Raw genomic sequence first — 19909 nt, 5'->3', positions numbered from 1 at the left:
TAAAATATTTATAGCAAATGTTAAAAAGAAAGAAATGATGTGATTATCTGATTCAATCGATTTTTACCCAATTCACTGAGTAATAAGAGTCTCTTTGAGGTGCAGCGTATAATCAGGGGTCTCTTCCCTTAGCAGAGAGTAACAGCTTGCCAATGACTCTATATTGAGAAAACCAGAGGCATTTAATGGAGAGAAGAAAGATGTATTCAAAATTGTGCTACCCAAGTGCGGTTGCCAAACTTTGAACTTCACAAGAGAGATGAACACCACAAAAGCAAGAAACTGCATCTCTTGGACCACCTAGCGTATTGTGAGGAGGACTTGACATGCTGAAGGCAGGATGGGAGTGGAGATTCTTGTTTCTTAATGCTGGAGGCTGGCACCTGCAAGGCACATGTTAGAAGTTGGACACGTGTTAAAGACAGGGACCGTTGGGCAAGGCTTGGGCCAGCTCAGCTCTGACCATTGTCCTGCGTTGGGCAGATTACTCAGGTGGCTAGATGTCATCCCAGAGCCCAGAATGACTTAGGCACCGCTGTGTGTGGGTCCCTGCTATTATCCTTCACTTGCTGTATGAAACCGACCCAGCAGAATAATGCAGTAATGTGCCTGTCCTATTTCTACTCTCACTGGCTTGCAGTCCCATCTGCTTTATCTTTGTGTATGAAAGTGGTGAGATTTCAGCCACGATGAAGGATACACTTATATCCTACAGGCTAATTTATCCAGATATACACACAAGAGTGCTTTGACTATTTGATACCATATTGTGTTGTGGGAGAAGAAATGTTATAATCCATGTTTCTAGGAGTATGACACCTTTTCTGTGTGTGAATCTGACAATGAATGATTTCCTTCTATTTTTCCTTCTACACAAGTTAAAAAACACAGCTTAGTACCTCTGAAGAGTAAGTTCGAAGGAGGATGAGGTGAGGCAATTAGGTAGAATGTCTGTTACCCACAAAATCTCCCATGTTCCTCCCAATTAGTGTAGTGGTATTTTTATCCAAAGAAGGGAGATAATGGGTGATGATAATGTTCTTCTTAGGAATATTGGCATGAGGTTTTCTTCTGATAGTTCATTTAATCCAAATAATGCCTTCCCCCAACACACACAAAAAGAATGAGATTAGTTATCTCTAAAATTTACCCCAAGTTATTTTCTCACAAGTCTGAAACAGGAAGATCTAGCTTTGAAAAATCTAATAAAATTTATTTATTTAAAAAAATCACATAGCTGACAATCTAATGAATTATATTCATGTACCTGGTGAAATCTTCAATTAATAAAAAGAGGTGGCCACTATGGGGACTAGACAAGGAAGAATCAGGAAACAAAACTATTGTGGTATTTGTACAACTGTGCCAGAGAGTAAGATAATAAATCTAGCTGACCTAAATCTTTCTGGAACTAAAAAGGGCATTCTATTGTGAAGCAATTATAGTGAATGTCTGTTCATGACCTAGAAAAAGTACCTCTCAAGAACACCCATTTCCTGTCATCATTTAACATGATTTTGGAGTTGTAGTAAATGCAACAAGACAAGAAAAATTAAATGTAAATAAAAGAGAGGAGATATTATAAACACATTTTGATGTCCATCTTTCAAACATCTCTTTTATAAGACATTTGACCCACTGACACCACCACTGAGCCTGATTCTGACCCCACTAGTTACTGATCAGGCGTACTGAACACCTGCCATGAGAGTAGCCACCCACAGCCTGGCTAGCAGCATCTGACTTATGTGTCTTGGTTCAAAAAATAATTGTGCCAATCGTATTTGCTTCCCAGGAAAATAGAGATGATTCTTTTCACTAAAAGTGGAGAGAGATAAAGAAGCAAGGGGAACTAGAAGGAAGGGAGTTGTAAGCAGAGAAAGGCAGAGAAAAATGGGGGTGCCCCTCTGAGAAAGCAGCCCTAGTTCTTGACATCTTCCACTGTCCCTGGGAAATAAAAATCTCTGCTCAGCTTTTGGTTCTTAGATTCCTGTGAGCTCTGCTTGTAATCATTTAATAGATAGACAGTCTCTGTTTCTTGAAACTGGAAGACCCCTGAAAATCCAGGGTAGATAAAAATATTTAAAGTCCTCAGCAATTACTGAGTGCCCATGATGTGAGATTTCCTCACTTGCCCTCTCAGTAATCCAGGACATAGGAGTCACCAACACTAGGTAGCAGGGGATACAAACCACATGAAACAATACATGACCTGCTTATGGCACATGACGATGAATAATAGAGAGAGGAGAGAGAATTCAGACGCAAGCATTCTGACTCCCAAGTCCATGTTTTAAACTATCTGCAGGGCTGCTGCTTCCCTGCTGATATTGTGACAATCTGTCTGCAGAAATGAAGAGAATAAAAAAGAAAGCTATTAAAACTGCTGTTGTTCTTTGATTCTAAAATGTAATCAATTGGAATATTTAAAATCACTTTACTTATAGCAATTTACAGAAAAAACAAAACACTGAAATAATTTTATACTTTTTTCTAAGGAGGCAGTAAGACATTTTTATTCATACAATTTTATACTGCCTCCTTCTGTAAGATTTAATCTGTATTTAAGTTTAGTGATCTTCGTTTCATAGTTTAGATTTTCTTCTGAAAGATATTTGGCCATTATGTATGTCTTCATGGGGACTCATTGGTTCTGATAAGCTGCACTCATCATTTTCAGGCTTGACACTATAATTTCAAGGATTATAGAGAAGATCGGAGTTTATACTTCCAGTTTGGTCAAAATTGTGGTTTTATTTTTTCTTTTTCTTAATTAATTTTTATTGGAGTATAGTTGCTTTATTTTTTTCTTAATTTATTTACATAAGGATAAAAGTCAATGAACTTTATCTTGGAAGACATATAGAAACTTCAGACTGGTATTTAGTACCTAGTGATAATCTCTCATGATGCATGAATCTGTTACCACAACCTCTCTGAGTTGAAGAATTGCATGATCTATTGGAGACATTTAAAAACTACATACCACATTAAAGTGGTATGCAGAAGCATTGTCTGTACATACAATACAGTTTTGTTTCTATACTCTATCACCTGTAATCACTTCTCAGGCAACTGACAATTTCTGACCCAAATTTAATTTAAATTTCAGTTGCATCCAGTGCTACCAATGCAAAGAGCCCATGTGACAGCCAAATGGACTGATGTCATCTCAGCCCGGATGAAAGCAATCTGCCAGCAATGACAGCTCTGCCGGGACTCACCAACCCCCCTCCCCCACCCCCCGCCCCGTGACAGCTGTAGAGAGCACTATGGTTGACATGGATTATAAACCAGAGACATTAAAATATGAAGAAAGCATGCACTTGAAAATGATAGAAACGGTGATGAGAGAGTTCAGTAAGATGGCCAGTTGCCAAATAAATGCAGAAAAATCAATATTTTTCCTATATGTCGGCAATAAAAATCATTTTATTATTCCTCTGTGGCCATTGGGAAATGTATTGGAAATGTTTATACTGTTATAATCTTTACCCTATTATAACAATAGCCTCACGATAATGAAAATACCTTGCAATAAACTTATCAAACAACTTTCCGGAGTGATAAGAAGAGGAGCATTCCTTCTGCCAGGAATTGTGGTAAACGCGCCACATATGCCATCTCGTTTAATCCCCACAAGAACCCGTGTAATAGATGTACCACTTATGAGAAAAATGCAAAATATGAGACTTAGAAAGGAGTTCATAAGGTTCAGAAGATCATATTAAGAGGTGAAACTGAGATAGTTTGTAAGTTGCCATACTCACTGGGTCTTGAACCTCAAATCTACATCTCTCTAATTCTCAAGTTCCAATAAATTCCCCATAATTATGTTGTTTCAAGAAAAGTATTTTATCTCAGAGAAAGTGCCCAGAATAATTTTTTTCCAAAGTTAACAAAGGGCTCTCTTATTTGCTGGAATTTTTATTTCTTATTTAATTGGACACTTTAGCCATGATAAGGAAAATAATAAAAATAGATGAAATTTTATTTCAATATTTTTCAAATACTCCTCTGAAAAATATTAGAACCATTAGAACTTTCTGACACCATAAGCCAGAATCAAAACCTCCGAGGAACTTTTACGTTTTTCTGTCCTCAAATTAAGGAGGGCTCCAGTTACAGCCTTAAAAAGGATCTGAATTGGTCCACCCATCTCAAATCTCTGTGGCTACACAATAACAAAGGCACCAAAACAACACCAAATGGTATGTGTCCAGCAAAAATGAAGTCTTTAAGTCAAGATAATGCAAAATTTCAAAGCACAGAAAAGTAACAAGGTGATGAGCAAAAAGTTTTCTTAAATTAGATAGGTTCTAGGGACTGTCTGCACTTGTTTTTTTCCGGTTTTAATGAGAAATCCCATTAAAACTTTGATGTCAGCACTGTTGGTTTTCTACATTTTATTTCTCAATTGCAGCCCATTCTTGAAATGTGGATTATTGAATTACATATTTACCAAACTGGATTTGAAAGCAAAACTATGTAAAACAAAAACACTATTGAGTTAATAACCTAATAAGCAGTGACATGTTACCTTGAGGGGTTTGTGGGAGAGACAAACGTTTTATCCACCTGCTCATGAGTCATCATGGACCTTATCCAAGTTAAATCTTGGCAATATTGCCTCTTTTTAACCTTATTCATTACCACATTTGGCAATTACTAAAGTGATTATAAATAAGTGATTTCCTGTAGACCTTGGAATCACCATAAGCAGAGCATCAACATTACCTTTTAAAATAAATTAAACTAAGGAGTCACTATTTTCGCCAGACCACAAGCTCTGATCATGCTACTGGGAAAGGCTTTATAGAGTTGGAATACTCTGCTACCACCTTTAACTCACCACCCTCCTCTTAGGACGCCACTGGGGGCTGCTTGTCCAGACAGCCCCGAGAGCCAAATCCCTTGGAAACCAGTGAAAGCTCCAGGCTTGCTTGTGATCTGCTGAATGAGAAGGAAGCTGGGAAAAGGAACATTGACAAAGGCACACGTGAACTACTTAACGCAACAAAGGTGGTGGCGAGGTTGGGACTCAGAGTTACAGCTGTCACAGTCCCTGTTGCCGAGGTACCTTCTGACGGTACTGGTGTGGCTAGAGTATCACCACAGTGTTATTTCACAGAACACATGACACTCTCCAGCACTTTACTGTGGATCCTGTTTTCCATGAACTTCTGGGTTGTGATCCAGTCCGTAGGGGACAGGGTTCCACAGCATAAAATGCTGTCCCACAGATGCTATTGTTGAAACCCTCTGAGAGAAATAACCAAGGCTGCTCTGTTTAATGCTGATACCACCTTCAGATGATCATTTAATGCCCCTAATCAATGGCATTGCTTATGCACATGACTCTACGTGCCTCCCAGAGTAAAATCAGGAGTCATTTATTCATTCAGCACATTTTTAGGAAGCACCTACTGGATGCAAAGCAGTGCCCTAGACACGTTGGTTGTATCATGAACGGAAGAGACAAAGATCCCAACGTCGTCCAACTTACTTTCTGGTGAGAGAGACAGTTCATAATCAAAAAACACTAAACAAGTAAATTATATAGTATGTTAGAAGGTGATAAGTGCTCGGGCAAAAAGAAAAAAATAGAGTGGAAAAGGATTTGGAAATATGAGAGCTTGGTGAAGTAGGGAGGTTTGGACAGATCTCATGTTTGTAGAATAAGAAATCAAATTTTTAAAAAACATAACTAACAGGCAAAGCATCAAGATTTTAGATACTACGCAATGCAAAACTAAAATCTGGCTCTGTCCATCTCATCCCTGTGGCCAGCCTCTGCCTCCCGCCCCTGGAAAGTCCTGGTTTCATGACCGTTGCACAAACAGGCAAAGAGGGCTGGCTTCCATTCCATCTCCATGGGCACCTGCTCTGCTGCCTTCACATAATTCTTAGGAGGCAACTTCAGGTCGATGTCATTTAAGGAGAGTGAGAATCCAGACAGCACACACGGGAACCACCACAGAGATAACAGCTGCCCTTTGAGGAAAACTCAGATGACAGTAGCAGGGATTCCACATGAAAGTCAGACACTCGACAGGTTTTTATGTCTCTAATAAAGCAGAATTTTCAAATTGCACCTCCAAGTAAAGGGATGCTCTATAAGTATTTTAGAAAAAAATGAAATCAAATTCGTCTGTTTCTTTCATAGTGACAAATCTTGCACAAATTCATGATATATATGTGTGTGTGTGTGTGTGTGTGTGTGTGTGTGTAGAGCAACTAAAATTGCATTAAAAAGATAAATTTCAGTTAATTCATGTGGAATGGGCAGCAAGAGAATTAGTCCATTCAGGCTGCTGTTAAAAAATACTACAGATGGGGTGGCTTAGAAAAGACATTTATTCCTCATAGTTTTGGAGGCTGAAAATCCAAGGTCAAGGTGCAGGCAGATTCCTTGTCTGGTGAGAGCCCACTTCCTGGTTCACAGACAGCGTCTTCTCACTCTGTCCTCACATGCAGGAAGGGGCGACGGGCTCTCTGGGGTCTCTCCTATAAGGACACTAATCCCATCATGAGGGCTCCACCCCCATGACCTCATCACCCCCCAAAGGCCCCACCTTCTGACACCATCGCTTGGGAGCTAGGTTTCCACATATGAATTTTGGGGGTGACACAAACATTCAGTCTATAGTGATAGGATATACTTTTCTGAACCTGCGATAAATAAATAATAGCCTTTGGAATAAAAGGACCTTTAGTAGAGATGGCTGAGGGTTGCGCTTGACCGGGGATTGAAGGATTTGAGCAGTGACAAGGTAAGGACAACCCTGGGGGGGCAGAATTCCTTGTGTCAAAAATGAAGAGCTGCTCGCCTGTTGACAGATGACAAATTTGGGTCCCCCAGTGGTTGCTCGAGGTCGGCCTGTGCAAAGTCACAAATTGAGTGAGTGTGGAGCTGTCGAGGGGTCGAGCGGGCCCTGGGCTTCGGGGAGGCTGGGGCTGAGCTGCTCTCTGCAGGTCCATCCAGTCAGCTGGGGGAGGGCCAGGAGTCCACGAGGACTGGACTGGACCGTCTGTTACTCAGGGCACAGCCGGCAGCAAGGGCCTCACGCCCCCACAGGTTCTTCTTGCCCTCACTTTCCATGAGGGTGATGCAAGGTGGTCCCGATGGGTGCTGCACATGTGGGGTTCTACATCACTGCTGATGAGCCCCCCAGTCTTGTTCGGGGGGCTGCTGGCAAACCTGCCCATCCTACCCTCTGGAGAGACGTGCTCTCTGGTAGCCGGGAGGGTAAATAAAGCTCTTCTGGGGACAGGAGGGGAGGGGAGGGGAGGAGAGGAGAGCAGGTGGCCTTTGTGTGAGGTTACAAACGTGCCCCGACCCCTACCCCTGCTAGACTTCTGGCAAGTTTTCCCATTCCTTTAGCCATGCTGATCTATCTGACCAGAAAAAGGGGCCAAATCCACTTGGCTTGTCCCATGCAGCGTTTAACTAAGGTACAACCAAGGTACAAGGGCAAAGCTGTGGACGTTCAGGGTCATAGACGGACTTTGCATGGACTATAAAAAGGGCTCAAAGATGTCTGTTGAACTGAACTGGTATTTTACTTTGTGAGAGGGAGGTACACATATCGTTTAATTGATCCTACTTACTTAACATGAAGTTTTTATGAAAAGTGAACTTGGCCCATATTTCACAACTTCATATGGATTATCCTAACCTACTTATCCAGTGATTATTTCTATTGCACTTCTTCAGGCTGGCTTTGAGGAAGGCAAGGTCTACAGTGTCATTCCGCATATACTGACTGAGTTTGCAATGCGCTGGGCACAGAAGCCATGTGAGGTCCTCAAACCCCCAGCTCAGGGTTTACATACAGACACAAAGGCCACACAAAGGCCACAAGACAGCGGATTCTAACACGAGTCAATCGCGCCTCAAAAACCTCCTGCAAGTCTGCCCTTCTCTCTGTCTTCAGTACATCTTCATCCTTCTCACCTGAGCGACACTCCCCTTACTCCACTACCTTTATCTACACAAATCCTTCCTGATTCGGCTTAGAGGTCTCCTGAATGTCTGTCCATCGCTTTGAAGATAAAACTCTCTCACAGGACACCACAAGCCCGGCTGCTCAGCTTCCCTGCACCGCGCACAGCCTGGCTTCCTCTCTCTCATCTCCGTTCCCTTTTCCCGTCTGGAAGTGTATCCTGCTATCTCATGTCTCTGGGCTTTGCACTTTTCCTCTGCCCAGAATATTCCTGTTTCTCCTTAAAGGCTGGGGAGGTTCCTTCCCTCAGTTCACGACAGTTGAAATGTCTTGACTCTTTCCAAGACCCTTTTGAAATGATGTTCTTTTGTGCTCATCGTACCTTAAACTTGCTTACAAACTGCACTTCTATGTATTATAACTATTTTTAAAAGTTCGATTCCTTTCCTAGAATGTGCGCTTAAGTGAAAGCCCACCTCAACATGGCTATGAAGTGGAGAGACTCCTTTTATAAGACACTGTGTCTGTGGTTTCCCTGTTCCTGCAGGGAGTCCATTTCCCACTGGACACGAGAGGGTCTCCGTAATACTCCAAACAAGTTTTTATTGAACTTCCGGTGATGTTCCCTACCTCACAAGGTAGCCTCTCCCATTGCTGGAAACTCTGAATATCAGGAAGTGTTTATCTATGATTAAATTAAGCTTCCTTGTCATTTCTACTCAGTGGTTCAGTTCTACAGTCTAGACCTACATAGATGATGTGGAAAAGCCAGTTTCACTGTAGTAAGGACGCCATCCTCTTCTTAAGAGTTTCCACTTTTCTAGACCGTATAATCATGGTACTCTGGGCTGTTTGTCCAATGGCAGTTTTCCCAGAGCATTTTTATGTGGTTTGCCAGGCTTCTTCAAGATTTGAAGATTGGCAATATCTATCATTAAAAGCTGCTTTCTGGAAATAATATAAATGTGGCCTGAGTTGGGCGTAGGAACTGATAGTACCCTGCACATATATAATGTTTTACGTCTTTTCATCCATTCGAGAAGAATTTATGGTGTGCCAATCAAATGCTTGGCATTCCTTTGGGTGCTGGCGACACATAAGGCAATCTTGGCCTTCTAAAAGCTCACGACCACACAGAGAGCAATTTTCCTCCAAAACCACTAGAACTGATAGTTCTGTCTCTGGTCTGTTAGCTCAAGGGAGGAGTTTCTCCTTTTTCATATCCTCATCTTTCATACATTGAACAAATTGTGTAGAAACAAATTCATGTCTGATTTTTCACTTAGCGTGACTCTTGTTCCAGCCAGGCCTCTTTCGTGTCTCAGGACTTCAGGCAGTAGAGACACACTTAGGCTTGTCCAGAAGAAGCAGGTGTTACACAATCAGGACCCAGAGTCCCCAAGCAGAGGGGACGTCGGGGCCAAGATGCTTCCTTTCCTGCTCCATCCTCGTCTCTCAACATTTTACTCATTGTCTTTATAACTATTAATTATAATTGCTACATACCATTCCTGCAAGAGCTTACTTATCTTTGCTTTATTAACCCGTCCCCTTTCTCCACTAGATAGTTAAAATATTTCAGTTTTCTTAAAGCAAACTTTGTTTTATTGTTTTCTCTCTCTCTCTCTCTCATACATATATACATATATATTATGTATACATATATATTAGATATGTAATGGGTATATAGATATGCAGAGATATAGATAGATGTATCCATCCATATAGGGAGATCTATGTATTTTTTCATCAGTAGACATACAGCTGTCTATATATTGGGTATCTATCTATTATACATCTATTATAAAGAGAGATCTATATCTAAAGATATAGGTACATATAATATGTAATCTATTTATCTATCTCTATATGTATCTATATCTATCTATCTAGAGAGAGAGGAGTTCGTGCATTTAATTATGAGATTCCTAAAAGAGAGCCATAGATTGGCAAGTTTAGATGGGGTAAAAAAGCAGAGAAATGGTCACCCCACTTTTAAATGATCTAGAATGTCTTGGCTGAGAACAAAGCCATTTGAGAAACATGCTAACGATGGAAGGAAAAGGAAGGGCAGTTTAGGTAAGCAGAGCAGCCTCAGGATTTTTTGAGGCTCAAACAAGGAATAAAAGCCTGAGATGAGTCAGGTAAGAGGCAGGTAATGAGTGAGGGACAATTAGAGAACGAGGATTAGGGAGGAAAGAAGGTTATTTGGGGACAGAAAACAGATGGCTTTGAAACAGAAAGTAGGGAATTGGGGAAGTAAAAATAGAAACTCATGGGAGCTTGACGACCAGGGCCAAGGTTTTGTAGCAGCGGGGAACGAGGAAAGCTTGGACCGCAGCGACCTTGGGCCGCGAGGAAAGGAGAACGTTGATCTGAATGAAGAGGGAGGCGGGAGAAAAGCAAACAGGAGTCATACGAACTTAGAGGGGACACGTCTGCCACTAGATCGGAAATGCCAAAGTGGTCCAACTGTACCAGAGTCAGGAAGACGGTTGAATTTTCAAATCCATGAAAAGTTTTGCTTAAGGCTTGGCTGCATGGTGAATAATGTCCAGCGTGGGGCAGTTTACAAGAAGGGAAGTGGTAGCAGGAAAGGAACAGCTTCGTCCACATGCCATTCTTCCCCAGTCACCTGTGCAGTGTCCTACTGTTGGCCAGCGCTCTGTCCCCATCCTCCCAGCCTCCACACCTCTGTGCATCCTGCCCCTTCTCTCCATGCGGGTAGCCTGGAGGAATGCCTCCTTTTCTAGGATGGAATCACACAACGCTGAAGATTTTATGAAAATCTTCATAAAACATTAGTCTTCAGAAAAGACCGATTAGTTGGAAGGAGTGCCAGTGACAGTTCTGTGTTCTGTTTGCATATCCTTCAATGCCTAGCACATGGTCAAACACTAACACACAAAAAATATTTGTCAAATCATCTGAATTGTCCAGTTCCAGATGTTACTTGATTTATAAACATTGGTAAGTCTCAGGCTGACGTGAATGGATGCATTTTTCATTTCCATGAATTTTTATAGCATCATTAAATCTAATGAAGGAAGTGACATTGTTAAGGGCCTTGGTTATAGGAGGAAGACGAGGGACCACACCCCTCCAGGGAATATTTCAAAGCCAGCTATTTCTGTATATCAAGTTCATGCATTTTACTGCATAAAATTTAAAACTACAAGTAAGACTTCACCTGCGCCATCATCTCAAATGAAGATCAGGTTTGTTGCCAGTCTTGGACTCACAGCACACGAGGCAGAGCTCAGGAAACACAGAAGTGAGGGCTTTGGGGTGACACAGAGCAGAAGACAAACCCTAGCTATACCCCTCCCTGTGTGAGGATAGGGTAATTATTGATTCCCTCTGAAACTCGGTTTCAGTGTTTCTCAAGTTGAAAAAGGAGTAAATAACATCAAACCTGTGACGCTATTGCAACTCACTTAACCAGTTTTCTGGAAACCATGTACAAGATCTAGTAAAAAATGGATAATGAAATTTCAAATTCATACCAAGTGCTTAAAATTAACCACCTATTACTCTTAAAATACCATCTTTCTCGTCTCAATTCTTTGTATTTTATTTTTAGAGCAAGAATCCATGGAAAGTGTTCTCACAGTATCTGGCATATAGAAAACGCTTAATAAGTGTATTATGGTGATCTCTTCTGCTGCAGATAGCGGGAAAAGCTGGGTTACTTCTGAAGGCATATCCTAAATCTGCATCCCCTTCAAGGACATCTGACCAATAAGACATTTTTAATTAATATAATTTCTTCTTTAAGCCAATGTATTTTTCTGTTCTTTCTTTTCTTCATGACATGGTGCTAATAGAATGATAAAGAAACATAAGAGAAAAGAATTATTAGCTTTGAAAAACATAAGCCCTAAATTCACTAACTTACCCAAATCTCTACTTCTTATTTCATTAATTATTCAACAAATGAGCCAAGAGGCTTGCAAATTAATTGGGAGAAGTAAACCAACAAACATGAAAGCCAAAGAAATTTAAGAAATTCAAGTAACGTTTGCATTGCTCTGTTGTCTAAAAAGTTTTCAAGCAACCAAATATTTAGTGATGATAAAGTGCAAAACTGTCACATTATAAGCAATTGGCGAACCTTAGCTGTCCTAGGAGAATTTTCTTTTGTGACCATAACATCTCGTAATTGTGGATAGACACAGCAAAATGTCAGCCCAGCCCACATCTATGAAAGCTCTCGAAATGATTGATGAAGTGTCCAGGGAAAAGCCAAGAGAGTGAAAGATGATCATTGCACATCCCTGCGCTGGCAAGAGCCCCCATGTTTATCTAAGCCAGTAGCTCCCATGCTACCAATGACACCAAAATACACCAAGAGCTGTGAAGATCTGAGAAGGTGCTGGGCAAGTCAGCAACCTCAGAGTTCTCGGGCTGGAGCTGAGCTCGTCTCACCCCATGGCCCCAAACCTCCAGGACACCATGCTCCTCTCCATGCCCAGCTCTTAGAACTCCCGATGGCAGAGTGAGAAGGGCCCCTTAAGTGTGCCAGGAGCATGCACTTCAAAATCACACAGCCCACCCCAGTCCTACTCTCCTGTCAAGGCTCTGGGGCTTATCTCTTGGCCCTCTGCCTGGAGAATGTTGTGAATTCCCATAAAGATATATCAACACAAGATATCAGCATTTGCTACTCCGGAGGCATCTGCGATTTGTCAGCTGCCATTCCATGCCAGTTTCTCATCTGGATGTCAACGGCAAATGACTGCGGCAGCTTCTAAAACCAAGATTCCAGGGTCAATGACAAAATCTGCACTACCGGCCAGTTTCTTGCCTCCGTGCTCAGCCACTCCACCTTGTACCAGCAAAAGCTAACTCAACTTGGACTCACATGCCTGGATGGGGCACTACCTCGATTTTCAAGCCCTATCACTACTGTTGATAGTAAGAATAGTAGTGATATTCTTAAATAGTAATAATGACGAGGTTCATATCACTGTTGTTCCTTAACATCCTTTGCCCTGTCTGTAGTAGTTTTGATTTCCATCTCACAAAAGCTGTCAAACACGCTTAGAAAAGTACAGAAGCCACAGGGAGAGTCACAGGGGAAAAGGTATTCAGAGAGACATGCTTGTCTAGACTGAAGAAGGTCCTCCTAAACTCTCCTTTCTCCACCAGGCCTTTGATCCACTGATGGGAAAGTTGACTCTAAAAGGTCCATTTTCATCCCGCCCAGGCCCCCATGTAGACTAATGGTCAATAATCAAGGATGTTAAAAAAAGTAGGTGAGGGGGCATGTTAACTTTGGCATGATTATTGTTCTGAGCCAAAGCCCATGTGACCCAGGGTCTGGGATGGGAAAACTCAAAGTGAAAGACATACAGAGAACAAAGCTACATGATGAAGCAAAATAACAGGACAGTATCTCTCAACACAGACTACAAACATCAAAATGTGCCTGGTTTTCATCTCAGAGCACTGAGAGCTGCAGTGGACTTGGTCGAGTTCTGTACATTTTTCTGTATTTTCCAAATTTCCTATAATAAATAAGCACTGGAAAATTCTTATTTTGAAAATATTTGTTTTTTTAAACTAAAGATATGTGAAGAGATTCCATCTAAACTGAAGTTTTAATGGGAACATAAAATTTGAAATGGAAATTAGAATAATTGATCCATGACAATTTACTTTAAATGTTTTCTAGAAACAGTATAAAACATCTATTCAAAAAATGGATAATGAAACTTCTAATTCACAGCCAAATGTTTAAAATTAACCAAATACTACTCTGAAAAATATCATCTTTCTAGCCTTAGGTTTTTGTCTGTTTTATTTTTTTATTTTTTTTTCTGTTTTATTTTTAAAACAAGATTTCTGGTTTTGTTTTCTGTCTACTACTTAAGTGGAAATAAAATATAGTTAATCATGATGAAAATGCAAACACATTCGATCTTAAAGATAGAAGTTGCATCACACAAACCTCCTTAATGTGAAAATTAGGATGCAGGGGACCAGAGACCTGCCCGATTTCCAAGTCGAGGACCATAGTTCACTCTGTGGCTCTTGACCTAAGTCGTGCAACACTTCTGGCTCCGAATCTCGAGGTTTCTTTCTATGCAGTGGTCACCGATGAAGATCCTAAAGGCTCTGGGATGAGACAGGATCAGGTCTACTCCTTAAATGCCTCTTAAAAACACCATGAATGATGGGCAGGTGGACCCACACAGCCACAAATGCACATCCACAGCACACACAAAAGCTCTCACCTCACACTCTAAGAATTCATTATTAAGACTACATGTTATTTGGAAAATGGAAATAAATGCAAATTTTCCAGAAATGTAACTTTAACTAGAGGGAAATCTGACCTTGAAGTCGTAGGGAGCATGGAGATGTCCTTTAAAAGATTTAACACTCTTCTAAAGCAGAGTGGAGAGAATCCACAGGGACCACTCTTGAGGCTTATTTTCTGCCTCATGTCTGCCCAGTTGGGTGCTAAATACACATCCCTCCTGGTGGTCTGTCTGATATGGGGGAGAAACTGGACAAAGGTGATATTCAAGCCTGGCTCCTCCCACAGAGTTGTGTGCTCCTGGACATGTTACCTGTCTAAACCAAAATTTCTGAAAAATGAGGGTAATATTATGTATCTTACTATTTTATTGTAAAAATGAAACATAAGAGATAAATACAGACTTTTATGGGCTGAATTGTGTCCCCTAAAATTCCTATGTTGAGACTCTAATCCCCTAGTACCTCAGAATGTGACCATGTTTGGAGATGGGGTCTTTAAAAAATAATTAAGCTAGAGTGAGGTCATGTGGGTGGGGCCCTGATCCAATATGACTGGTGCCCTTATAAGAAGAGATCAGGACACAAATACCCACAGAAAGACAACCATGTGAAGATGCAGGAAAAGGTGGTGTCTACACACCTAGGAGAGAGGTCTCAGGAGGAATCAGCCCTGCCCACACCAAGATCTCAAACTTCTAGCTTCTAGAACTGTGAGAAATAAATGTCTGTTATTTAAGGCCCTGTCTGTGATATGTGTTATGGCAGCCCGAGCAAACTAACACATAGCCTTAAACGGAGTACGTGCTCAACATTTACAGATGTTATCTTAATATTTACTATTACCACCTCTACATCAGTACAGAAGGGCATGGGCCCTGAAATATATGTTTAACGAGCAGAGGTGAGAGACCTATGCCCCTCACATCATAACTTATTTTATTCACTTCCTGTTTATTCCATCGTTGCGAAGGGTGTCACATTTAAACGTTTCCTGTTTTTGCAGAAATCTTATTATTATTATCTACAGAGGTATTTTTCTTCAACTTTATTTTTCTCTTTTAGTGAGGAAGGAAGTAAAATTGAACAAGGAAGACAAATATCAATCACAAATTGTATAAGAATCTGAGCCAACAGATAAGCAAATCAACTATATCATAAAAGCATAAACTCAGCACGTGAGCTCTCGAGGACTGACTCAGAGCTTTCAGAGGCTCGCTGTTCCAAGACCTTAGTAAATCATTTCCCGCCGCGATGAACTTCGGCTTCCTCATCTCTAAATTACAGAGTATGGTTCAGTCTCTAAAAATCCCTTCAATCTCTGATTCATGACTCAGTATTTAAGTCTTCACTTAAAACAACAAAATTAAAATATCAGCTGGTATTTCTGGTGCTCCAGTGGTGACCACACTCAAAAGGAAGCTCAAAGACCGGACAGAGTTAAACACAGAAGATGGACTGTCGGCGACTCTTTAACCTTACGGTGCTCGAGTGCTGTGGGAAAAAAATGTGTTATTTAATGATCAATTTCCAAAGTGGAAAGAATGCATATAATATCATCATTTCTATAGCTGTTCTGAGACCTTTATCAAAGTTTATCATAGGACTTCACTGACCAACAGAGTTTCATACAGAAAGATGGCTTCTCATTTAGAAAATACCCTTCCTGACCAATGAACTCTCCCAGTTAAATAGATATAAAATGCATGGAAATGTATACAGATATATGTGTATAAATACATACATCTTTACACATAATTATATGTATAGGTCTACGCACACAGCTGGTATGTACTATATTAAGATCAGCATATCACAGACAACTAGATATTATCAGCAGCGTGAGACAAATTATATATAAATAAATATATATTAAAATAATATAATATATGGCAAATATACATACGAATGAATCTGGGTTAAAATCCAGGCTCCCCTACTTAATATGTACATGCAATTAGATAATTTTCTTACATTTATACTTATGTATAAGAAGATAATCAACACTGCTTAACTCACAGATTTTTGTAAAAAATAATTCTATTTGTATAGATATAGTGTTTTCCTTCATTAGCCTATGAGATCTATTAATACTAGAAAGTAAGGAATTCATTCTCTTCCTCTTTGTTCTACAAAGTGGGCTCACAGTCAATTATCTCAGAAACATTTTTTCTTTCTCTTTTGTTCTCTGTCTCTTTCTCCATCATTCTCCTCACCCCAACATCTACCTCCCTTTTGGCAATAGGGTGGTTTTACATACCTGCAGTGTTCAATAAAATAGCCACTAGCCGCATGCGGCTATTTAAATTCATTAAAATTAAATGAAATATTAAAATTCAGTTTTTTCATTCCTACTGTGTCCTGTGGAAAGTGCAGGCATGGGACGTTTTCTTTAGCGCAGAAAGTTCTACCTCACAGCCCTGTTCTAGCCTGTTCTAGATTTTTGGTAGGAATGGGTTGAATATTAAATAAAGAAGTTATTTTACTGTACACAAGCAGCTGAATTACCCCCTGAACTATGAGACTTGCTTCTTAGATTCTAGATAGTGTTACCTCGGTAGTAACTGCACATCTATGTCTGGGTTCTACTACAATCATTCCAAAATCAGTTTAGGTCAGCCTTGAGATGTGCATTCCAAAATGTGCAGTCCAGGCCAGAGTCTGTAAATGGAAATGTAGGAGCCAGGACAGGAGAAGTAGTATTACTGCTCCACTTAGCACCATTCAACCAGCCAGTGAAGTACTATGTTCATTCCTGAACAGCACACTCTGACCAGAAGCCTGACTCTGAAACGTGTCCAGGGAAAAACAGGACAAGGAGGGGACAGGGAACAGGGCCAACAGGGATGGCTAAAGAAAATCCCAGCTTTTGATCTAGGAAAGAGAAGATTTAGAGGCACACGATCTGTGCCTTAAGATAACAGACAGGTCATCATGACAACGATGGGTCAGGCTTGTTCTGGGGCCACAAAACAGAACTGAGGGTCATGGCTCAGGTAGTAGAAAATAGATTTTCTGGCTAATACAAGAAAGCACTTTCTATAATGGGTAGAGTTACCTGAAAATGAAATTAAATTCCTCCAGAAGGCCTCAAGGTCTTCGTAAGAACACTTCAGTTGAGATGGACAGTCAATTGTTAGGCATATGATGTAGGAGACTTGAGCCTCAGACTTATCTGTGTAAAGATTAATAACTCAATATCACCTCAAGGTCTCCTGGGGTCTATATCGTCCAGAAAAACATTTGCTATGTCTAAATATTAAACCTGTTCACATCGTTGAAACCTTACATGTTTTCTCCAATGCAGCTCAAAACCTAAAAGCATAAATATCTTTCTAACACATGAAGTCACCATGGGGCTAGGCTTGTCCCAAGAACACAGCAGGAGCTCAGGAAATAATTACTAGTAAAGGGCTATCATTTCAGAGAATTTGTATTCATGAGAGCTGTTCCTTCTCAAGTCACCCTAAATAAAGGAAGGGGGAGGGGGATGAAAGGGGAGGAAAAAAACCAAAACACCTTTATACACCCAGAGAAAATGGAGAATAAACACAGAAAGTAGCACTAAAATCAGAGAGGTTTTTATGACGGAAAATCCAGTCAAGCAGTTTCTTGCCGAAAGCACTTGGGTTGCTTCTCTTTTGCCTCAGAATAAAGTTCAAATGCCTTTGCATGCCTTCTGCTGACTGGCCTTTCATGACCTGGTCCTGTTTCCTCTCCAGCCCCCTCTCTCCCGAGTCCTGCTTTGCCAGCTAAGCACTGACTGTTTCAGTTTCTGCTTCACGGGCCTTGACCTGTCCAGCCTCTTGACCTGGAGCACATTGGTGCCTCCGCCAGGAACACACTTTCCCCACCTGCTCTGCCCCTGCAGCATCCCTGCGCTTTAGATGTGGCTTACGCTGTTCGTACCAAAAGGAGTATCTTGTGATTCCCCCAACCATCTGTAGACAGGGCTCGGGGCCTGGTTAGTGGTTGATGACAGTGTTGGATATACTGTAGATGGGTTTGAACAGGATGTAAGCTCACACATCAAAGCCCCAAACTAACAACCCCAAGAGCCATCAACTTGTTACTAGACAGGCAACCTGGGGTACAACTCGCATAGAAACCCAGCTTCTTACACATGCAACCACCTGGATAAATCTCAAGTACGTTTTTTTATAGAAAGGAGCTGGACAAAAATATCCATATTGCATGATTCTGTTTATATGAAATCTAAATGCAGGAGAAACTAAGTTGATAAAATCAGATTTTGAGGTGTGTGGTAGAGGTGTTTGGAAGGGTCACAGGAGAGAGCTTTCTGGGGAAGCTAAACTTTCATCTTATTTGGGGTTTTGAATTATGCAATTGTCAAAACTCACCTAATAGGACACTTAGAAAGAAATTAAGATTGATTTTTACAGTATTTGTGTTTCTCTATGCTTCTCGTCCCATGCCAGCCTCATAATGTATTTGCTCTCTGTGTGGAGACTTCTGGAATCCATAGCTGTGGCTTTTGCAAGCAGCTCTTCCTGGCAACGTGTCCTCTGAAACTACCCCTCTCACTTCACTTCTGGTGCAGCTCCCAGACCAACACCCATCAGGGTTCAAAGCTGATCTGCATCGCTATGGATTGAATGTTTATGTCTCCCCAAAATTCTTGTGTTCAAACTTAGCCCCAATGTGATGGTGCTGGGATGTGGGTCCTTTGGAAGGTGATGAGGTCATGAGGGTGGAGACCCCATGACGAGATCGGTGTCCTTATAAAGGAGACCCCAGGGGGCTCCCTTGCCCTTTCCTCCAGGTGAGGACACAGTGAGAAGCTGCCATCTATGAACCAAGAAGTGGGTCCTCATCAGACACTGGATCTGCTAGTGCCTTGATCTTGGACTTCCAACCTCCAGAACCGTGAGAAATGCGTGCCTTGTTTGAGTTCCCAGCTCATGGTGCTTGTACAGCAGCCTGCACGGGCTGAAGCAGGCGCCACACTCAAAGAACGCCCCAGTCGCCTAATGAGCCTTCCACTCACCATACTTTTGGGGACAGTGAATTCCAGTTCCAATTAAGGAAATGATTCCACTTACTATGAGATTGTATTTGCGAAATAATTGGAGTGTTGACTCCCATTGGCCCCTCTGAGTTGTGCTTTATCTCTTTTGCCTGAGTCTGTGTCTGGGCTCTTGCTCAGTGTTCATTCTCTACAAGGGACTCACCAAGTGCAGGTGACCTGTCTCTCCTGGGCTGGATGTGGCTAAATATAAACAAGAAGGGAGGAAGATGATAGGTAGAAATTAGATAGATAGATAGATAGATAGATAGATAGATGATAGGTAGATCAAGACAGAGAGATAGACAGATAGAGAATACATGGATGGAAGATGTGTAGAGGCAAAAGCTCAGTCCCTCCTAGTGTGTCCTTCTGCCTCTTCCTCACCAAAGCATAAAAACTCATAAGCTTCACAGGCCCAAGGAAGAAAGCTTGATATTGCACAGTTTCCCAAGGAGCTATAAGAAAACTGGATCAACTAAACAAGTACTAACAACAAGCCAATGTCTCCCAGCCAACACAGACGCCTCACCATTTTAGCCAAATCAGTGAGGTTTAAGTAACCCTTTAAAAATCTTCAGATAGAGAATTTTAGAGGAAAACCGCACCCTGTGGAGCCAGTCAGCCTACTGCCATTCATTTATGAAGGAGACACACCTCCTGCAAAGAATCG

Source organism: Tursiops truncatus, chromosome 2, assembly GCF_011762595.2.
Source record: "Tursiops truncatus isolate mTurTru1 chromosome 2, mTurTru1.mat.Y, whole genome shotgun sequence".
Classification (NCBI taxonomy): Eukaryota; Metazoa; Chordata; class Mammalia; order Artiodactyla; family Delphinidae; genus Tursiops; species Tursiops truncatus.
The sequence above is the reverse complement of the archived record's forward strand: the minus strand, read 5'-3'. Positions refer to the sequence as shown.